Genomic DNA, 11588 nt, shown 5'->3' on the forward strand with positions numbered 1-11588 from the left:
AGTTTTCTAAATAGTTTTGAAAACATGCTAACTAACAAAATTGTTAGCAAAATGGTGTTAAATTGCAACAAAAAAAAAATCCTCAAATTCATGCACAGTCCTAATTTTCCAGTGTAGAGTCTGTAGGCCTTTGGGCTTTGGCCCAATGTTGTTGTTGTTTTTTTTTTTTTTTTTTTGCTTCTTTCTCTAGGTTCCTCTTTTGAAAAATTAAGTTCTCTTTTATTTTCTTCCTCTATCCATGGATTCTCCCATCCTCCATTGGCAATTCATACTTTGAGAATTATGTTACTCTTCCAATAGTGAAAGATCAAGACTTGCTTCAAGATCAACTCATCTCAAATTTTTTCAACATATTACAATTGACTAATATTTGAAAATTTCCATTTGAATTTACAAATGACTAAATTAAAATCAACAGCTTTGAGCAAATGTATGGACTGTGGAGTATGACAATGACACCAAAATTAACTGGTGGCATTCTTGTGTTGTACCACAATCGATCTCCCTACAAATTGAGTTATGTAGATTGTGAGTATGAAGAAATCCATCTTCCAAGTTCACGTTCATCTCTCATCACTTAACCATTACCAAATTTTCCTCACAAGATAACTAACACTCTATAGCATTCACCGTATTGGGTTAGGTTGTAAGCATGGAGGCAAACAACCATGGATGAACTACCTTGTTAACAGATCAAGGGGGCCATGACAAACCACTCCCAATTTTTATATTTTTACATGTGTGTGTGTTAAAAATTGATTTTGCAAAACTTATACTTGACCCTCTTTCTTTTTTTTTTTTTTCACTTGATTCATGAATTTCAATCACAATAATAAAATTTTACAAGTAAAAAAAATGGAGCGACCATGTGTTCGGATCAAGGGAGTTAATACCATATTGGAAGCCGTTTCAGTTTGGTTAAAGAAACGAAATATTTTGATATCGATTAATACTGGTGTACCATTTCGGGATTACTGCCAATTATATATATATATATATATATATATATATATATTACTAGTTAAAATCTTTAAAATTATAAATTTTCATCTCACATATTTTTATTTTTTAGAAAACATATGTCACCCATCAAATTGGTCTATCAATCAATAATAATAATGGTAATCTATGATTTCAAAAAAAAAAAAAAAAAAACCAATAACATATATGTACATTGATTTGACAACAAAATAGTGGGAGCCATTTACGATGACTAAAGTCACTAGAGTGAAAGCTTGCCTCAAGGCCATTTGTCCAAAGCTTTAACCCATATGATCATATACTTGTCTTTTCATTTGGTCACATGACCATGTGGGGGTAAAGGGTGAAGATAAAGACAAGTCCTTTCACTTCCCATCTTATTTTAAATTTTCATCAGATATTCACGTGAGGTGAAAACCAAAAGGTGAAATAGGAAAATAAGAAGGAAAAAAGAGAAGAGGCATGGCAGATTTGGGGGTGAAAGCAAGACCGAGAAGAAGAAGTAAAAGTAACAGCAAACAAGGCTTTGGTGTTCTGCAGCAACAACAACTGCTAATTTTATATATATTACTGGTTAAAATCTTTAAAGTGATAAGTTTACATCTCACATATTTTTATTTTTCTTTTTATTTTTTAGAAAACATATGTCACCCATCAAATTAATCTATCAATCAATAATAATAATGGTAATCTATGATTTCAAAAAAAGAAAACCAATAATATATGAGTACATTGATTTGACAACAAAATAGTGGGAGCCATTTATGAGGACTAGAGTCACTAGAGTGAAAACTTTGCCTCAAGGCCATCTGTCCAAAGCTTTGACCCATATGATCATATACTTGTCTTTTCACTTGGTCACATGACCATGTGGGGGTAAAGGGTGAAGATAAAGACAAGTCCTTTCACTTCCCATCTCATTTTAAATTTTCATCATATATTCACGTGGGGTGAAAACCAAAAGGTGAAATAGGAAAATAAGAAGGAAAAAAGAGAAGAGGCATGGCAAATTTGGGGGTGAGAGCAAGACTGAGAAAAAGAAGTAAAAGTAACAACAAATAAGGCTTTGGTGTTCTGCAATAACAACAACTACCTTAAATTTTGTTTTACAAAACCTTCTTCTTCTTCCTCTACTTCTCAACCCTCTTGTTTCCAAAAAATTTGCAAAAAAAAACCACAACTCTTGTTTCGCTCCGACCAAAACCCAGTATATATCTCGGTATGGCCGAAACAGGTCCAATATGGCCGGTATTCAAACCAGCACAAAACATCAGTGTTTCTGTATTGGTTTATGTTCAGGTACAATAAATTCTGGCCATACCGGCCAGTACGGTACAAAATCAACTCCCTTGATTTGGATGCCATGTCTTACAATATGGACTAATAAGTATAGGATTAGTGTGTAGAAAAATGAAAGTTGTGAATGATTTTGTGGTATTTATGATGACTTCATATGTGTGAGAGGTTGTGACCAGTGCCCGAGCCATAAAATTTCCTCAAGGGGGCCAAGCTAAATATATGAATAAAAATTAAATCCAAAGAATAACCTACACACAAACAAAATATGTTTGTATAACATGATTTAATAAATGCTATTTTCCCTCCCTTGAGATTTGGGAAAATTGCACTCCATCCCAAATTTGAAGGAAAAAAACACTTTCTTCTCTTAACATCTGATTGACAAAACTTTGTTAAATTAATATTAAAAATGTTATGTACTAACATGTCCTTTGTTTAAGGGAAAGTTTCAAGAATTATCCTACATTTCAAAATTTTAATTGAAGAGTATTTTAAAATATTAAGTATGATTTTTTTTTTCTTTTTTCAACAAGTTAGAAAGAGATTAGCTGTTGCAAGTGTTTTGATACTTGATAAATTTTGCACTTTTATTCTAAATTTATCGGTTTTTTTTTTTTTTACTAACCATGGTTAAATTGTAAAGAGATTCTTATAGAAATTTAGAATATTTCGTTAATAATATAAACAAAGGGGGGGGGGGGAGTGTTATTTTTTTTTATCTCAAGGGAGGGGAATGTTTTTTCCATTCAGGTTTGAGGTTGAGCTTCACTCCCTCAAATCTCAAGGGAGGAGAGTACAATTGCCCCAATATATATATATATATCAACATTTGTTGTTTCTTCTAAAAGGGGAAAAAAAAAAAAGAAGTCCATATCTCTAATTTTTTGAAATGAATTTTTTTTTTTTAAATATAGATTTTATTTATTTATTTATTTATTTATCATGGTATAAGAGTAATAAGAGGAAAGAAATAATAAAAGTTTTAAATTTTTTATGAAATACATTAATGCAATTTAAATTAATGAGTTATTTATTGAATAAGAGTAATTAGAGGAAATAAAAATGATAAATTAGACTAGATAGTCATCTAATAAATGTGTTACATGTTTTTGGTAAAAATTAGGGGGACTATTATTTAAATTTACATTTTTTTAACCAAAAATATAAAAGAGAGGAGGGATTTTTGAAATTTCAAGGGGGGTCTTGGCCCTGGCTTCATGCCATGGGGACAATGTCATATACTCTGCATTTGAAGGCCAAGTATCCCACATGGGGACAAGTTGGAGAGTTGGTTGGAAGTCAGGCAGTGGTTAGACAATGTTTGGTGGCTGCTATTAGGCAACATTCACTGGATAAAGCTCTAGTTGGAGAAAATGAGGGCCCATAGCAATTAACTGGCCCCGAGGAAGGGCTTGGGGCTGAGTCACAGGGACTGCTCTCTAAAGAATTGGAGAGAGTCATGATCGGTTTAGATGAGGAGAAGTATTTTCAATTTGGGGCTCGGCTGCCCCCCTTGGAGAAAGGAGAGCTATTGGATTTTTTGAAGAGTAACATGGATGTCTTCGCATGGAGTGCCTATGAGGCACCAAGGATTAACCCTAAGTTTATCTGTCATCTGCTGAATGTAAACTCTAGTGTTGTACCAAGAAGGCAACCACACAGGAGTATGCCGAGGTAGTAAAGGAAGAGGTCAACAAACTTAAGCAAGCTAGAGCAATCAAAGAAGCTTTTTATCTAGATTGGTTGGCTAATACTGTGGTGGTGAAGAAGAAGAACGGGAAATGGCGCACGTGTGTTGATTTCATGGATTTGAACAAAGCGTGCTTGAAGGATCCTTTCCCTGTTCTTCAGATTGATCAGCTGGTGGATGCTACAGTTGGACATTCTCGGATGAGTTTCTTGAATGCTTTTCAAGGATACCATCAAATACCTCTGGCATTGTCTGACCAAGAGAAGATAGCCTTTCGAACTCCCACTAGGAATTACCATTATCGGGTGATGTCTTTTGGCCTAAAGAATGCTGGGTCTACGTATCAGAGAATGTTGACTTGGATGTTTGAGTCACAAATTGGGAGGACTGTTGAGGCATACGTTGATGATATGGTGGTGAAAAGGAAGCAAGTCTTGGAGCATTTGAAGGACCTAGAGGATGTATTTTTAGTGCTTAGGAAACATAAATTGCGTCTCAACGCATCTAAGTGCTCTTTCAGCGTCAACTTAGGAAAATTTTTGGGGCACATGATTACACATCAGGAAATAGAGGTTAATCCTAACCATATCAAGGCTATTAAAGATTTACATCATCCTCAAAACCCCAAGGAAGTACACAAGCTAATGGGGATGACAACAGCTTTGAATAGGTTTATTTCTCGGTCAATAGATCAATGTCAGCCATTTTTCTAGCTTTTCCACAAGTGGAAAAACTTTGAATGGACTGAGGAGTGTGTACCAACCTTTGAAGAGTTGAAGCGATACTTGTCACATCCTCTTTGTTCTATCCCGACCCGAGAAGGAGAAAGTGTTATATGCTTACATAACAGTCACAGATTATGCAGTAAGTTTGGTTTTGGTTAGAACGAAGAATGGAGTGCAAAGGCATGTCTATTATGTTAACAAATCCTTGCAAGAGGCAGAGACTCGATATTTACCCTTGGAAAAAGCAGTTTTGGCCATCATACATGCTATGAGGAAGCTTCCTCATTATTTCCAGGCGCATACTGTTGTGGTGCTCCCGTAACTCCCTTTGCAAGCGCTGCTACGGAAATCTAACTATATAGGAAGGATTTCTAAATAGGGGACCATGCTCCGGGCCTTCGATATTATACACTTGCCCCGTACTACTATAAAGGGGCAAGTTCTGGCAGATTTAGTTGCAAAGTTTACTAAAGATGTTGTGGGGGAAAAGGGGGTTGGAACGAGTGTCTTGGTGGTTTTAGCCTCTTCTCCTACAACCTAGGAGGTGTATACTAATGGAGTAACAAACCAAAAGGGTTTCGGAGTAGGAATTGTTCTAGTATCCCCCAAGAAGCTAGTTGTGGAAAAGTCCTTACGGTTGGGCTTCCTGACCACAAACAATGAAGCTGAGTATGAAGTTTTATTAGCCGGGATGGCAATGGTTGGTAGGCTTGGAGGGGAAGTTGTAGAAGTCTATTCGGACTTATGGTTGGTGGTCGAGCAAGTCAATGGAGAATTTAAGGCCAGGGATCAACAAATGCAAGGGTATCTGATCAAAGTTAGGCATGCCCAATCATGTTTTAAAAGTTTCTCCCTAGAGCAAATCTTGAGAGGGCAAAACTCCCATGCAGATTCATTGGCTATATTGACCAACTTTTTGGGACCAAGCCTGCCACAAGTCATAATTGTAGAAGATATGGTAAATCCCAGCCATGATGATCAATTACCAGTTAAAGTGAATAGAATACAAGTCAGGCCAAGTTGGATGGACCCTTTAGTTTCATTCTTAAAGGGAGGATTGTTGCCCGAGGATAAAACTGAAGCTAAGAAGATATGTAGAAAGGCCCCATGATATTGGCTTTCCAAGGAGCAAAAATTGTATAAACACTCCCACTCGGGACTGTATCTGTTATGTGTTCATCCAGAAGTTGTAGAACCCTTGTTGGAGGAGCTACATGAAGGGATTTGTGAGAGTCACACTAGGGGAAGGTCTTTATCGCATAGAGCTATCACCCAAGGATATTGGTGGCTAAGTATGCAAAAAGCAGCCCAAGATTATGTTAAGAAGTGTGATCAGTGTCAAAGGTACACCCTAAATATTCATCAGCCTGGAGGGGTCTTGAATCCACTCTCTAGTCCTTAACCGTTTACCTAGTGGGGCTTGGACATAGTGGGGCAATTCCCAAGGGTTGTTGGTAATCGAAGATGGCTCCTTATTAGAACTGATTACTTCATGAAATGGGTGGAAGCCGAACCCCTTTTTAACATTAGGGATGTGGATGTGAAGAGGTTCATTTGAAGGAACATTATTATCAGATTCGGGATTCCTCATACACTGATCTCGGATAATGGACTCCAATTTGATAGTAAGGCCTTTAGAAGGTATTATGGGGAGCTAGGTGTCAGAAATAGGTATTCTACTTCGGCCTATCCATAGGAAAATGGGCAGGCAAAAGCGGTTAATAAGGCCATAGTATCTAGATTGAAGAAAAGGCTAGATGTTGTGAAAGGAAAATGGGTGGATGAGTTACCCCATGTACTGAGGACATATTACACTACACCATGAAAATTAACAGGGGAGACCCCATTCTCAATGACCTATGGATCCAAAGCAATCATACTCCTTGAGATAGGGTTCCTAACCTTGAAAACTGATCAATTTAATGTAGAAGAGAATGGTCGTTTGCTTTCGGCAAATTTGGAGTTAATTGATGAAAGAAGAGAAGTAGCCATGATCAAAATGGCACATTATCAGCAAAAACTCAGGCAAAGGTATGACAAGAGAGTAAAGATAAGGCCATTGGCACCTGGAGATTTAGTCTTAAGGAAAGTAGTGGGAACGGCGAAGAATCCATCATGGGGAAAATTAGGTCCTAATTGGGAAGGCTCGTACAGGATAACTTCGGTAGTGAGAATTGGGGCTTATTACTTGGAAGATTTAGATGAAAATGTAATTCCGCATCCATGGAATGTAAATAATCTACGTAGATATTAATAATACAAAAGATTCTATTCGGTTCTCATCTATTCGTTGATTGATGTTTTGTTTACAGGTTGTTTTGCATTGAATTTAACCTAGATGCTAAGTGTTAAATAGAATCTTGGCTTTGTTCGACTCCTCGGATCACAAGCCTTGGGTAAATTCGCCTTTATGTGAAATCGTCTAAGTGTTAAACAGAATCTCGGTCTTGTTCGACTCCTCAAGTCACAGACCTTGGGTAAATTAACTCTTAGGAGGAAGTTACTAAGTGTTAAACAAAACCTTAGCTTTGTTCGACTCCTCAAGTAATAAGCCTTGGGTAAATTAACCCTTATGTGAAATTATTTAAGTGTTAGATAGAACCCTAGCTTTTTTCGACCCCTTGAATCACGAGCCTCAAGTAAATTAGTCCTTACATAACAGTATTTAAGTGTTTGGCAAAGTCTTGATACATCATGTTCAAGTCAAAAGTGCGATTATGATTCTGTCCGAACTCATGGATCATATTGTTAGGGTTAAGTTAAGTTTAAGATAGTTTAATATACATCCAGTTATATGCTATAGTCAACGGAACATGTGCTATAACGGACAAAATAAAGAATTTGGAGTTCATGCAAAACAGGAATGGAAATAAACTTGCTTATATTCATTCAAAGGTTGGATTACAAGGGAACTGAAGAATGAAGAAAGAAAGAGAAAGGGGCATTATCTAAACCTGGCCCATTACAAAATCATCCTAGGTGCTCAGCTGCTCGACTTCTACAACTTCTTCTGGCCCTAACTCTATCACCGAGGATGGAGTTTGTTGTTCTTTTTCTTTCTTGGCAAAAGTTGTAGAAGTTGGGGCTGTTGTAGGTTTTAGTGCCAAGGAAGCAAAGCTTGGAGCAATGCGGAGAGCTGGAGGGTAGTAAACTTTATCGGTTCCCCTTAGATCAACATCAGGGCTAACTCCAATGACGTCGAGGGCATCGCCCTAGACTTCAAGGCAAAAAACTCGAGCTACATGTCTGAGCTGGGCAGTAAGATTTTGGGCAGTCTTAGTCATGTCAGCGTCTTACGCCGCTTGCTCTGCCTTCTCTTTTTCAGCATCTTTTCTTTTAAGCTGCTTTTGTTGGTGTTTAACTTGCTCGTTGGCCCGGGCTAGCTGTGTTTCACTCTTCTTCAGAGAAGCCCGCAGCTCATCAGCTTGTTTTTAAACCTTGATAGGGTAGCCTCGACGTTCTTATGCCCTTTCTCGGCCTCAGCCAAATGAAAAAGTGTGTCCTTGTAACTTTTCTCAAAGTCAGCTAAGGCCTTAACCGACTGAGCTAGTTTACCTTCTGCCTCTCGGGATTTGGATAAAGCGTGGTCGACCTATTCCTTGGCTACAAAGACTGCTTGTACAGTTTGTCCGCAGAGAAATTAAATACACAAGTTATAAATCTTGTTAAGTAATATAAGAGAATTGTAGAAAAGCATGGTTATCAGAGCTAACCTTTGTAAGATTCCTCTTTGGTGAGAGGAACACTTCACGTTTCCTCAACCCCTTCGGCTCCTGCATGTCATCAGGAAGAAGCAGCACTTTCTCCAGGCATTCAAATACTAGTCTGGATCTGCCCTTTTGAGGGTCCCTAAGGGAAGCCTAAAAAATGATGGGGTCCCCCGAACCAGATCAAGGCCTTGGAACGCTGCTCCACTTCAGTGCTCTTGCCACCCGCAGTAGAAGAGCCCTTCTTTTGTTGTGTCCTAGTTGTTTTGGGCTCTTTGGCAGGTGGTTGTTGTGTGACTTGGGATATTTCTCCTTCTTCGAAGCCCTTAGTCTACTTCCCCCTTTTTCTTTTCTTCTCAAAGGCATATGCAGCGGGAGTATGGGCCGGAGCAGGAGTGGGTGGTTAAGGTACAATGGGAACCACTGGAGCGTCACCCGCAACATGGGCAGTAAGTAAGGCCAACATGTCATGCGTTTTTTCCTTAAGCACTATGGCTTCAGGAATGTCGTCTGCTTTCTAGATGGTACTAACTTGCGCTGTAACGAGATAATGGTGGGTGGATGTTGGAGAGTCTTCGGGATCTTCCCTATAAAAGACTTCAAAGTCTTCATCTAGTACCTTTGTGTAGGTTCAGTCTTTGGCTCCTCCTGTTTGTCGTCGGAGGGAAGAGGCTGCTTCTGGGAGTAGAGGTGCTTGGCTGCAAGTGGAGTAGGCAACTGAGCGTCCTGAGTACCAAAGGGGGGAGGCTTGGTCAGAAACCCGGGGACAACTACGTCGATTCGGGCAAGCCTTGGGTCCTTTGCTTTGATTACGAGTTTGGGATTCTGGAAACGGTTAGAGATGGGCTTCAATTTGAGGATTACGTGTACCGCCTGAAGTTGTCCGTCTTGGTGGAGGAAGATCTCAGACTGAAGAATCCGATTGAGATTCACAAAGTTCACTAGGCTTTTGTTTGGTGTAGTATGAAATTCATCTGTAAAGAAGTAAAGGAGTTTGTTAGTGACAAAATTTTCTTCTGTTAGCAAAAAATAACAAAATGAGGAAAGAGGGTACTTTAAATTATTCTAAGGGCTTTAGGAACCCCACTTGGTTCCCGATCTTGGATGGGGCAGTGCAAACCATCATGCCATTCACCCAAGATGATGAGGAAATCTTCGGCCATGTAGGAAAAATGCATGTGTGCAGCGGAAAAATAACGGATCTACTTCATTCGCAATAGATAACATGTGCTATGTAAGTTTCAGAATTTGAGAACAAGAATGCGTACCTTGGTGTGGTGAAATTCAAAACCAAAGATCAGAAGTTCTTGGGAAGACTTTTAATCTTCACTCCAATTCCACTTAATGCCCAAGATGTGTGGTCTCTCAATCAGTTTCCAAGGAGAGAATAAAGAGTGTCCAACACTCACATACAAACCATTTCATTCTTTGTATGTTCTTAATGAAAAGCCTTAATGAAACCATTTCATTCTTTGTATGGTCTTAATGAAAAGCCTTAGTGAAATTCTGTATGTTTCTCTCCTTATATACAACTAATTATCTAATTAGGCTAGCCTTTTGGGTCATTCCAATTGGGCTCTAGTATGTGGCTTGGAGTGGGACCAAAAGGGACCAATAAGACACTAGCTCCAATGGGCCTTGGGCTTTTCTGTCAACTCTTGACTGGTCCAAAGTTACTACTAATTATATTCAATACCACTATATGAATATAATTGCACTCTAGGCCTTATTAATAAATCATATCCCAAAACTTTATTATACATGCAACCCCTTCATTAAAATATTTGTAGTAATACAAAGTCATGAAATAGACTGCCACTTTGAATATTACTACATCTTAATCCTTGAGTACCCGGTTTAATCCTTTATGTTATTCATCATATATTTATGAAATCCAATTTCATAAATATATACTTTAGTAACTCCTTACTAAAGTGGTTAGGCCCAACACTCTGAATAACCAAACCCGTTAAACTTATCTCAAGGGAATATTTCCGTTAAGAGACTATGAATTCCATCTTGAGAATATATGTTCCATCAACATTAAATGCGGTTGCCCAACATATTGAGGTTTTGACCATAACTTATAGATCTCACTCCTGATATATCAAAGCAACCTACATCTCATGATCAGGTCTATTATTCTCTCAGGATTTAGAATTGATGTAAATAGAAGTCGTGAGATTTATTATTCATTTGACAGTTGTTAGGAGAATAATAAATCTCACAACGGTCCAGTTCAATATGTCTTAACTCTTAAAACATATCAACATATCAACTAGAAGTCTCAACTTCCATGATCAAGACAAATCATCGTAGTTGATATGTTATAGTCTTCGCAGATAAAACGCCCAATTTCATCACCGACTACAAACTAGAATTTTGAGTTTACTAAGAACTTGTAATTTATATTTTCTATGACTTTTCTCATAAATCACATACTATGCATCTCATGGACTTAGATAATGTCCCATTAGTTCATCAATAAATAGTCTCATATAATTAAACAATTTAATTACTTATGTCATGCCATGAAATTGGATTTTAGGGCATAAACCCCAATAGGCCATACCCTTATTCAACTTTGGTATACAAGAAATCAGCCTAACGGAAGGGACTCTACACTTAAAAGTAATAACCTGTTTATTTTCCCTTTTGGCAATTATATACCCAATTCACATCGTGACACGTAAGGTTGGTTCCCATTTTCCAGTTCATCATGTCTACACTACCGAGGACTCCAAAAAGGTTTGGAGAGCTTTGGGTCGGGGATAACCTAAAATTAATAAGGAAATCCCTAGTTACCCTACCCATGGGAATTTCCATTCCACCTTCTATGAAGGAGATCATAAGAATGACCACTACCCCGAGTGGTTTGTTCATAACCAGACACTCTCATAATTTGCAATGTTGAAGCTTAACATTGTCGGGAATCCTATATTTAGTCCTAAAGGCAGCCATACCTTCGGGGGTGTCAACTAGTCTTGAGAATCAACTCATGTGTTCCTATGAGGTAAAAATTGAACAGGGAGATAGAATAAAAAAATCTTTCTATATAGTATGTGATGAAGGGCCAAAGTCACTTACAAGTGTTGGAAGAAGGTTTCCTCGAGCTGCTGCTCGATGAAAAATTATAGAGAATAGGTAAATGGAAAAAAAAATCACCCCCATTCCCTCCTTATATAG

This window comes from Quercus lobata, chromosome 10, assembly GCF_001633185.2.
Source record: "Quercus lobata isolate SW786 chromosome 10, ValleyOak3.0 Primary Assembly, whole genome shotgun sequence".
NCBI lineage: Eukaryota > Viridiplantae > Streptophyta > Magnoliopsida > Fagales > Fagaceae > Quercus > Quercus lobata.